Source organism: Staurois parvus, unplaced genomic scaffold, assembly GCF_062004578.1.
Source record: "Staurois parvus isolate SC_StPar_1 unplaced genomic scaffold, SC_StPar_1.0 ptg001686l, whole genome shotgun sequence".
Classification (NCBI taxonomy): Eukaryota; Metazoa; Chordata; class Amphibia; order Anura; family Ranidae; genus Staurois; species Staurois parvus.
The window spans coordinates 491,513-502,929 of NW_028319482.1; the positions used below are offsets into that span (position 1 = coordinate 491,513).

Sequence of the window (11,417 nt, forward strand, 5' to 3'; positions counted from 1 at the left end):
AGGGAGCATAGGACAGAAGAAGAGGGTGACCGTAGTAGTTGAGAGGGGACAGGATCCAGGGGGCACGTGGTGAGATGGGCTTTGAAGAAAACTTTAGTGACCTTTTCAGTAGTAGCAAGGTCAAAAGAGGAAAGTGTTGAGGGAGGGTTAGTATAAGGTATGCTAAGTGAGATAGATGTCTGTGTAGCAGAGATGCCACTACAAATTGCATCAATCTTGTTTTTGAAATGATTTGCAATCTCCTAAGCAGTGAGTGAGTTACTGGGTGGAGGTGGAGAAAGTAGAGAGTTAAAAGTAGAGAAGCTACGACCAGGATTGGATGACAAGGTATTAATAAGAGTGACAAAGTATTGCTTGCTCGGGAGGAATTGTATGTTAAGAAAGCAGATTTATATAGGGTGACATTGTGGTAACACTTGGTGGAAAGTACAGTTTTTTGGCTGTTGTGGTGTATTAGAAGACCATTCAAAAGAATGTGCTGCCTTAACACAATGTACAATAATATACAAAATACCACTTGTTAATGCATGTGTGGTAATGCACTGTGCAGCCAGGTGCTCGACTACTGTCACAGTGGGAAGAAAGTACTGCCGATAACCAGCAAATGTCACAGAGGACACCCGACCTGATCATCAGTGCCGCCCACCAGTGCCCAGCAGTGCCACCCACCAGTGCCCATCAATGCCACTCACCAGTGCCCATTAGTGCCACTCATCAGTGGCCAGCAGTGTCGCCCATCAGTGCTGGCCAGCAGTTGTGCCCATTAGTGCCGCCAGTCAGTGTTGCCAGTCAGTACTACCTATCAGTTCCCATCATTGCAGCATCATCAGTGTCTCTTCATCAATGCCCACCAGTGCCGCCTCATTAGAGCCACCTCATCAGTGCCCATCAGTGCTGCCTGTCCATGCCACCTCATCAGTGCCCATCAGTGCTGCCTATCAGTGCAGCCTCATCAATGAAGGAAGGAAAAAATCATCAATCAGTGAAGGAAAAAAATTACCTGTTTGCAAAAGAAAAACTTTTTTTTCCTCTTTTTTTGTTTATAGTTCAAAAAAAAACCCAGTGGTGATTAAATATCACCGAAAGAAAGCTCTATTTGTGTGAAAAAAAATGCTAAAAATTGTGGGTACAATGTTGCATGACCGCGCAATTGCCATTCAAACTGCAACCGCCTTGAAAGCTGGAAATTGGCCTTGGCATGAAGGGGGTAAAAGTGCCCTGTAGGCAAGTGGTTAAAGCCTATGTGTGCATGGACACATAGGATAACATGCTAGCGAGTTTGCTGGCTGCAGATAAAATTGCCAAAAGACAAAAACAGCAGCTGTAAAAATGTTCATACTTGCAATTACATCTCTAAACACATTCTGCTAACCCTCCTGAATATGGGGATACCACATGTGTGAGACATTTTGTACAGCCTAGATGCATAGAGGGGTCCAAAATCAAAGGAGCACCTTTGGGCTTTCAAGGAGCATGAATTAGAAATGCATTACAGATCTAATTTCCTTACTATCGATCAAATTTTTTTAAGGTCCTGGAGCACCAGGACAGTGGAAACACCCACAAAATGACCCCATTTTGAGAAGAAAACAACCAAAGGTATTTTATATGAGGTATAATTCTTCTTTTGAACATGTAATTTTTTGCCACAAGTTTTTGGAAAATGTGGAAAGAAAATGAAAACCTATTTTTTTACACAAAGTTGTCAATTTCTAAGATATTTCTACTACACAGCATGAACATATATGAATTGCACCCCAAAACATATTCTTCTCCTGCTCCTGAGTATGGGGGTACCACATGTGTAAGACATTTTCACAGCCTAGCCACACAGAGGGGCCCAAAATATAATAAGCATATTTGGACTTTCACATTAGTTTAAATGCTTTTTCCCTTACGTAAACATTTTTTGAACATGGCTGGCTCTGGTGACACCATACCAGTGGCAGAACTGCCAGGGTCGTAAAAGTCACATTTGCGACCGGGCCCTGGCGTTCCGCCACTCTGGGAGGCCCCAAGACCCAGTCTCTTCCATTCACCTCTGGCTGGCAGATCACTATGCAGTGGTGTTGGGGGCATCGGCAGCTCTGTGATGCCCACAGTTTTTTCCTCTGTCTAGCAGTCTACTTCACTCTATACAGTGGAGAGGGGAGGGGCCTCTGACCCGAGCAAATATCAGCTTCAGTGCCCAGAGTAACTCACTTGTGTACTGAATCAGGTGCCTGCCCGGGTCAGAGGCCCCTCCCCTCTCCACTGTGTAGAGAGGGAAGGAGATTCTGCAGATTCTGATTAATGTGCAGGTCAGTGGCCATGGGGTGACCTGACTGTACTGGAAGTACACTGTTGGGTGTGTTGGGACAGTGTGTGTGTAGGGGGGGCCCAAAGATGTTCTGGGGGTTGGAGGTGCACATTAAATGGGTACAAAGCAGAGATGTCTTAAGGCTGGGGGGGGGGGTGCAAAGAACACTTTCTGCGGTGTACAATTATGTGCTGGAGGGATGCAGAGGGAGCTGGGAGGTGCTGAGGTGTGGGTGTGTGTGTGGAAAGGGGTACGGAGGTGTGAAGGGTGCAGAGATGTGCGGCAGAGTACATAGATGTGCTGGGGGGTGTTGAGGTGTGTTGGGGAATACAGAGGATGATGGGAGGTATAGAGGTGTGTGTGTTTGTGTGGGGGGTGCAGAGGTGTGTGTGTTTGTGGGTAGGGGGTGCACAGGTGTGTGTGTGTGGGGGGTAACAAAGGCTTGCTGGTAGTATGGAGCCATACTGGAAGATAAAGGGGATTCTAGGAGGTACAGAGGTGTGTGTGTGTGTGTGTGCGTGTGTGTGTGGGAAGGGGGGGGGGGTGCGGAGGTGTGCTGGGGATTACAAAGGCTTGCTGGGAGTATGGAGGCTTACTGGGGGATAAAGAAGATTCTAGGAGGTGCAGAGGTGTGCTGGGGAGTACGAAGGATGCTGGGAGGTGTAGAGGTATGTGTAGGAGGTGCAGCAATGTGCAAAGGGGTACAAAAGTGGTGCTGGGGGGTACAGAAGTGTGCTAGGGGTACAGGGATTATTTGGGAGATACAGAGATGTGCAGGGGGTATAGAGGCATGCTGAGGGGTATGGAGGCATTCCGGGGGGTGTAGAGATGTGCAAAGGCGTATAGCAATAGGTGGTTCTTGTAGAACCACGCCCATTTTAAATGCCCCACCCCTAATTAAGATACGTTCTCCGCCTACAATGGCTGGCTGAACACATAGAAAAAAAAGGCGTCCCTGATAATTTTTTGCAAAGGTTAGCAACTATATAGGAAGGGGTTTCACTGCAGAACACTTGAAAGGGTCCTACTAGGGGACCGTAACAAAGAGCCCCGCAATGGAAGTAAAGGGCCCTGGATCAGTGAGAAGGGTCCCTGAGACCAGTGGCAAGGGCTCCGAGATGGTGTCAGGGGGGCCCTCATGGTTTCTTGCACTGGGCCCCTGAAGGTTCTAGTTATGTCTCTGCACCATACTGCTCTGATGGCGACACTGGGGCAGATGTGGCTAAATCAGAATGCTGACGATGGCTACATTGGTGTGCTTGATCAGGACACTGATGAGGCTGCACTGGCATGGCTGATTAGGACACTGATGAGGCTGCACTGGTGTGGCTGATGAGGACATTGATGAGACTGCACTGGTGTGGCTGATCAGAAAACTGATGAGGCTGCACTGACATGGCTGATCAGGACACTGATGAGGCTGCATTGATGTGGCTGATCAGGACACTCAGGAGGCTGCACTGGTGTGGCTGATCACAACACTGAAGTGGCTGCACTGGCATGGCTAATTAGGACACTGAGGAGGCTGCACTGGTGTGGGTGATCAGTACCCTGATGCGGCTGCACTTGCATGGCTGATAAGGACACTGATGAGGCTGCACTGGCGTGGCTTCATTGGCATGGCTGATCAGGGCTCTGATGTGGTTGCACTGGTGTGGATGATCAGGACACTAATGAGGCTGCACTGGTGGGGCTGATCAGAACACTAAGGAGGCTACACTGGCATGGCTAATCAGGACACTGATGAGGCTACACTGGTGTGGCTGCACTGGCATGGTTGATCAGGACACTGAGGAGGCTGCACTAGTGTGGCTGATCACAACACTGGGGAGGATACACTGGCGTGGCTGATAAGGACACTGAAGAGGCTGCACTGTTGTGGCTGATCAGGACACTAATGAGGCTATATTGGTGTGGCTGCACTGGCAAGCTGCACAGGACACTGATGAGGCTGCACTGGCATGGCTGATCAGAACACTGATGAGGCTGCACTGGCGTGACTGATCAGGACACAGATGAAGCTGCACTGGCGTAGCTGATCAGGACACTGATGAGGCTGCACTGGCATGCTGATCAGGACACTGATGAGGCTGCACTGGCATGCTGATCAGGACACTGATGAGGCTGCACTGGCATAGCTGCACTGGTGTGTGCATTGTGTTAAAGCAGCCCATTCATTTTAATAGGCTATCAACACACCAATTCATTTGAATGGACTGCCAACACTCCACAGTGGAAATAAAATCATACAGTATGTTCCTATGCAGCATGTCACAACACATTGTAATGTATTACTGTGCATTATTGTATGCTGCTACACAAATGTATTCCTTTAGTGCAATGGGGTGCTATTCAATATGAATGGCACTGCAAGGCATTAACGTGTGCATTGCTACAACACATAGATGTGAAGGCAGTCTTGGGGGAGATGTCCTTGGCATGTAGAGTTACTTGAGAGAAGCTAAGCTGTCAGCTCTAATTGTAACCACCATTGTTGGCCTCCTCCTCCCCCCCCCCCCCTAGAAAGCTCTGCCCAGTGTGTGCTATACCTATTTTTGGTATACTTTTGTTCAATGGCTTGCAGCTGGTCAGGTGATGTCCTAATTCTTTTTCTCTCCCAATCTTCTTCACTGGTAGGTGGTCCTTAAAGATGACATCAGTGCTGCTCTCTTCATTAGCCCTCCTTCACACTGAATACAACTTTTAAATCTTCACTTGAAGTAGAGCAATTACAAAGCTGCAGATCAGTGTGATTTGTACCTCCGATTTCACTGTGGTTTGCAACTTCATTAAACAGAAGTCAATGCAAGTTGCAATGAAATCAGAAAAAAGTAGTGCAGGAACTATTTTTGAAATCTTGCTACTTCAAATCGCACTGACTAAGACAGTGTCATAGAAATACATTAGGTGTAACTTCAGGTGTGATTTGTAAATCTCATGTCGCACCTGAAATTGCAGTGGTGTAAACCAGCGCTTAATCAAGCAGGGCGCCAGATTAGTGTATGGTTAAAAACACCACTTTAATTTGGCCAGCTCGGAAAAGGAGGCAGGATCTTCGAAATGCATTGTGGTCCGCCACCCCATCCTACCCCCGCCCACAGCGTGTCACCTTCCTGTTAGTGCCATGAGTGAGAGGGGAGATCTGTCATTGTCAGGGACCATCGCAAAGCATGGGTCTGCACATGCGTAGGTGTCTGTCAAGACATGCAGGCAGCAGGGCACTAGGACCCAGGCACACCCGCCGCCTATGACGGTGCTGGGCAGGCACTAGGACCTAGGCTGCACCTGTTAGGTGCAGAGCGGCCTACTTAAACCAGCCCTGCACAGACACAAGTTGCCGTATGGTCTGATCTGATCCCTGTTTTCTGTTGCTGAAGATTCGTTGCTGACCTGCCTGGACCTGACCTCTGCTGGCTTCTCCTGCTCTGACCCCTGGCTACGTTTGACCTCTCTTTGGATATTCCTACCTGATCTGAACTACTGGTACTGACCCCGGCGAGTGACCTGACTATTCTTCTGCCTGCTGCCTTGTACTACGCTGACCTCTCTGTTACCGACCTGGCCCGTCTGACCACGCTCATCCATCCATCCATCCGGCATGGATCCAGCCATCCCTGCTTCCGCCTTCTGCCTCTTCACGTCAGGCTCTCCACCTGCACAGACCCCCGGTGGATTCCTCTACCACAGACGGGTGTACTCAGGGGCCGCAACCTGGTTCCAGTCTTCTCCAAGTCCATCCCCACCATCAGGGGCCCTGGTGAACAAGCAGGCTGGGGCTTAGACTCCGCGCTCTGGGGAATCCTGTCCTGTGGGCTGCTAGAGGTACCGCCAGGCGGTTGCTAACAGTCATGTTGCAGCTGGTCCATGCTTGTGCCCTGCAGCCCTATCAGTCCATCCAGATTGCCCTGAGCTGTATATCGCACCACCACTCTGACACCTGGAGCAGTCTACAGGTCTTTCAGATGTAAATGAGATATGGAATTAAAGTGTTGTTTTTACCCATACACTAATTTGGCGTCCTACTCTGTTTCCATTGTAGGCTTGTGAGAGATTACCCAGATCCACTGGCTAGGAGCTGTTGGACAAAGTGTGTTTCTCTCATCCACCTTTGCAGCCATCCATCCACCTGCTTCATGAACTCTATGGATTATTCACTGTAAATTTGAGTGCTGATTGTGCTTGTTGAATCATAATTTGTACTGGTCTCTGCATTAATCCATAGTGAATGTATGGCCGTGTGATGATGCCCATTAAGGTCTGCATTCATAGTAATGTCCTCAGTCTTTGGAGCCAAGTGATGTTATAATACAATGCAGGAGACTGTGGATATCTTGTGCTGGAATAGAAGTCTTGTAGCGGACCACTCCAGGTTGAATATGAGCACTGCAGCATGAGGAGTGCTCAAAATACCACCGAATCAATGTCAGAGACTGGTAGGCAGGTATGGAAATGGTAATTTCTGCTAAAGGGGGCAATATCAACTTTTGGACCCAAGGGTGTTTTTATCCTCACCATTGTATGTATTGATAGCTCTGTTGAATAAATGTTTGAAAAGTTAAGGCCTTAGAACAACCTTGTTATGATTTAAATGTAACACAAAGTAAGGGTTCTTAAGACTAAGTTCACACTTTATGTGTTTAGGTATGCATATAAAATTCCTGACACACACAGAAACACACTGCACTTTAGCACACACGTGGAGATGCCATTGATTCTTAATGGCACCCCCATGCATCAATTTTTTGCAGCACCAAACCACGTGGTACTGTACCGTTATGCGGTTTGGTACGACACAATTTTGCAAAGGATCAGGGACTTCTTTTGTGCGTTACTCACGTATGGGGCATCTTCATGAAATGAATGGGCTTCCCTACATGCAAGACATGGAAACATGAAGAAAACATGCAGTGCTCCATCGCACCTGCATAGTGTGAATTGAGCCTTACATGTCATAACCGCCAACTCAGAAACTCACCATGAAAAAGTGATGGCGATGAGAAAGGTAACCTTGAGAGTAAGGGTAGACAGAGGAATACCCCTAAAAGGCTCATAGGGTGGAATCTGCATAACTGAAAAACTAGGTTGGGATCCCACAATATTCCTAAGCGTTTTGACAGAAGGAACAATGAGAGCGACATCCTGTGGCCTTCAGTGAGGAGTGAGATTCAAGCTGTCTTTCAAAGGAACCAATATTTGCCCCCTTGATGGTACTTAAGGCCAAGCACTCATTCAGACCATATTGGACAAAAGACAGGATTTGTACCACAGAGTATTTCCTGGAATAGAAACTCATTGCCTCCCACCAAGTGAAACAGTATTTACAGGTGCGGTGGTAGGCTTTGCAAAAGCTTAACTTTGTAGTCTTCAATAGCATACAAATGAACATATCCAAGAGACCTCTGTCCCTCAGGAGAAAAGCAGATTGCAGGGAAATGGGGCATATGGGACTGCTTTGAATGATGCCTCCATCAGGCCCAAAATCCTCATGCAAAAGCAGATGGCTGGATAGCTCCTCAACTGAAGAATCAGAATGTGGTTGCAAAGTGACCATAGGCTTTCCCAAAGAGAGAGAGAGACCCTGGACAGAGATGTATCCAAAGTTGAACAGAAAAGGTTGGGTGACCATCAGGTGGCTGGAGGTCACAACCAAGGAAATGTCATAGTTCCACGTCCCGACTGAAGCATCAATTGTATCGAAAATTGCTTATGGACTTTTTAGGCACATAAACTCAGTACACAGGAATTAAAAGCAATTGTTACTTTATTAGCATACCATATCTAAGATATATTTTGCATATTTAAAATTGTTAATATGCATTGCACATAAAATCACAGCATTTTCTCCCCATCATATAAAGAAAACATAAGATTTTCCAATTATCCAAGCTGTTTAGATGTTTCATGACAGGAGTCGCTTCCTCAGGGACCTAAAAGATCGACGACAGACTTACAAGTAATCATTGCAGCAATATGTAAGTGCCTCATAGGCGGTATCCATTTTGTATTTGAAGTCTACTGTTGGGAAAGGTCTGCAGGTAAAGCGCCATGGCGCACAAATATGCGCATGCGCATAGATGTGCAGGCACTTGGGCAGACACGTGCGCATGTGCACCCGCGCATCTGTCATTAATGCTGGTGCCAAGAGGGCTATTTAAACTGTCTGCTGTGGTTATCTCATTGCCGTATGGTCTTTTCCTGCTCCTATCTGATTTATCTCCTGTTACTGAACCCGGTCTGTTACCCGACTACTCTTCCTCCTGCCGCTATAAGCCTGATCTGCCTCACCAATATCGAACTCGTCTGACCGTGCATCCTCAGCACATGGTGCTCCGGCATCCATCCATCCTGCATGGATACATCTGCACCCTGCTTTGGCCTGCAACTCATCAGCCCTCCAGCTGTTACCGGACTGATCTCAGGCACTCATACCCCACCGTGCCCCTGCGACCGCTGTCTCACTATCAGCGGTCCATGAGCCGGAGTTGTACGGGAGGTCTGCCTCTTCATGTCAGGCTCACTATCCAGGTACGTGACATCTACTATTAATGTTTGCAATGATTACTTGTAAATCTGTCCATTTTTTAGATGCATTGCTAGCCCCTGAGGAAGCGACTCCTGTCGTGAAACATGTCAGGCTCCATCTAAACAGCTTGGATACCCCCCTCACTTTGAAGGAAGTGACTGTGTCTACCATCTCTACAATATTTCCATATGCATATTAACAATTTTAAATATGCAAAATATATCTTAGATATGGTATGTTAATAAAGTAAAAATTGCTTTTACTTCCTGTGTACAAAGTTTATGTGCCTAAAAAGTCCATAAGCAAATTTTGATACAAGAGATGTATCCAAGCCTAGGCCCAGATACACCATGTGATGAGTCAGATCCAGTGCTGATTTCTGGAGCTTTAGGATCCACCCAAATCTCTGTAGGGTGTGGATGGTCCGTTAAACTTTGGTTGGCAGTCTGTGCCTACTGTTCCCTCAGAAGGGGGATGTTCAAATATCCCAGAATGTAGATGTCCTGAGAGTGAAGCAGAGCAAGAAAAGGAGTCAGCAACCTTGCTGAAAACTGTTTAATGTTGCTTGCTTACAGGAAAGTGTGAAGGCAGAGTTGATGCATCATGACAATAGGGATGTGCAAGTAAATATCCTTGAGGTCCATAAGATCTCCTGTGTGAAGAACAGCAATGACTGACCAAGCAGATTCCATTCAGAATTTTGGAACCGAAAAGGAATCTGCTGAGAAGCTTTAAATTCAGTATGCCTCCTTTCACTTTGGGGATGAGACTTTTATTGCACTGAATCTATGCAGACCAGCATTTGATCCTCCCCATGTGCACTACAAAAAGACCCATTCTGGATTTCTTGGTGAATGGGATTTGCTAGCCTTTCGACACAACAGTTATAATATGGAGGGTGGACATGGTTGCAAAAGCTGGTTGCATAGCAGGTACTGCAGGGGAGACTGAGGCCGTAGATAGGACTTCCAGCCTCTTATCTATAGGGTCCTTGAACACTGGAATGTCTTCTACAATTATAATTAAGGTCTTGTTAGGGCAGTAAATGACTGTCTCTACAACCAACACATCCCCTTATTTAGGGCCAAAATTTAAAAAATATTTTAACTAAACTCCTTTTGCTATCAACTTGCTAGCAAGTGAGTGGCAGCTGAAATGCCACATTTTACCCCAGGAGACAAGAGCACAGCACACCAAGAGAGGACAAAGTCTCTAACTTACTGCAGTAGTGTTCATCCTGCACTTCAATAAGGCAGATTGGTCAGATGTTAGAGAAAAGCCCTATCCAGCAGTCTATGCCCTCCCACTTGGTGTCTTCAAAGGCAGGTTCCACCATACAACTCTGGACCTGCAGAGCACCCTGCGGCTAGCTCAGTGCTTTGTACTACTTGCCTAGGTGAGTGACTAACACAGAGTTGAGTGTCCAAAGGGCAACATTACAGGCTGGCCATGCATCTTCTTCCTGGAGGGGTCTGGGTATGGTTCCGAAGTGGAAAGCTGAGGAGTAGCCGATCAGGAAACTAGCTGGAGAACAGGAGCCTCAGTGGCTATGCAGTTGCAGATAAAATTTGTTAGTGGAGAAAAAAAAACAAAGAAAATGGTTTCCTTCTTTCAGAGCAGAGAGAAGACTTCTGTTTTTTCAAGGATATAAGGTGGCAAATTGAAGTTTCATGGGAATGAAAGGATTATACTTGAAGCTCTTGTTTTCCAGTTTCCTGAGGGCAGCAACATAACCTAAGCTTCCAGAATACTTTTCCTGTGTCCTGTAATGTTCAGTTAAGAAATTCAATCTCCATGGGGTGGGCTTATTTTTTACATGATTGTACCTGATATAATGGTCAGGGCATGGAGAAATGCGTATAATATTAGACACTTGGAATTGCTATGGACCCTTATATTGAATGTTAGAAAATATCCTTATGTCAGTGTATACCAGTTACCAGCAGCATTTCCCTAACCACTGTATGGAACTCCAGTTACTAGCAATGTCACATTACCAAAAAGCTGGTGTTGCTGACTGCCATATGTAGAGCTTAGAACTGCCGCCAGGCATTACTGTTCATGTTACACTGCAGAATTTATGCTGCAGATGATAGCTGACTTTCAGTAAGTGTTCTGTATTAAAAAGGCAATAAATATTGCTTGCTTATGTGACCACTGACTACAATCACTTGTTCCCTCTGTCTTTATTATCCTGCAGTGACACCTCTTGATAACAAGGAGATTTACATGTTCTTGTTTCTTAGTCTGTTGCTACTGCCATTAAATACTTTACTTTAAAGTGTATTTTCACCATTGCAGTCAAATTAGAGGAAACCCCATTATTTGGTTATGCGTTCCTCATCAAATTTACAATCAAATATCTTTTACCTTTTCAATATTTCTAAAGAGGTGTCGTGGCTGACTGCAAGCATTGCTCAGCTAGCTCAAAACAATCTGAGCCAATAGCTGAGCAGGAGGCTGATTCCAGTTCTCATTATAATACATTATAGAAGCCCAGCTTCTAAACCTTTAACCTGTTATTAACTTCGGCCATATATGGATCAAAATTTGTCCAGTTAAGCAGGGATCAAACAAATTTTGATCCATGCATGG

At 46.2% G+C, this 11,417-nt stretch overlaps 1 long non-coding RNA gene across 1 annotated transcript in view; it reads left to right on the forward strand.

The window, feature by feature from the left end:
• Nucleotides 1-6,858, forward strand: part of LOC149434761 (uncharacterized) — a 38,857-nt gene extending 31,999 nt beyond the window's left edge. The window contains exon 2 of the long non-coding RNA XR_016308625.1: nucleotides 6,339-6,858. This is a non-coding gene — a long non-coding RNA (uncharacterized LOC149434761). The remainder of the gene's footprint in view (nucleotides 1-6,338) is intronic.
• Nucleotides 6,859-11,417: the final 4,559 nt, after the last annotated feature.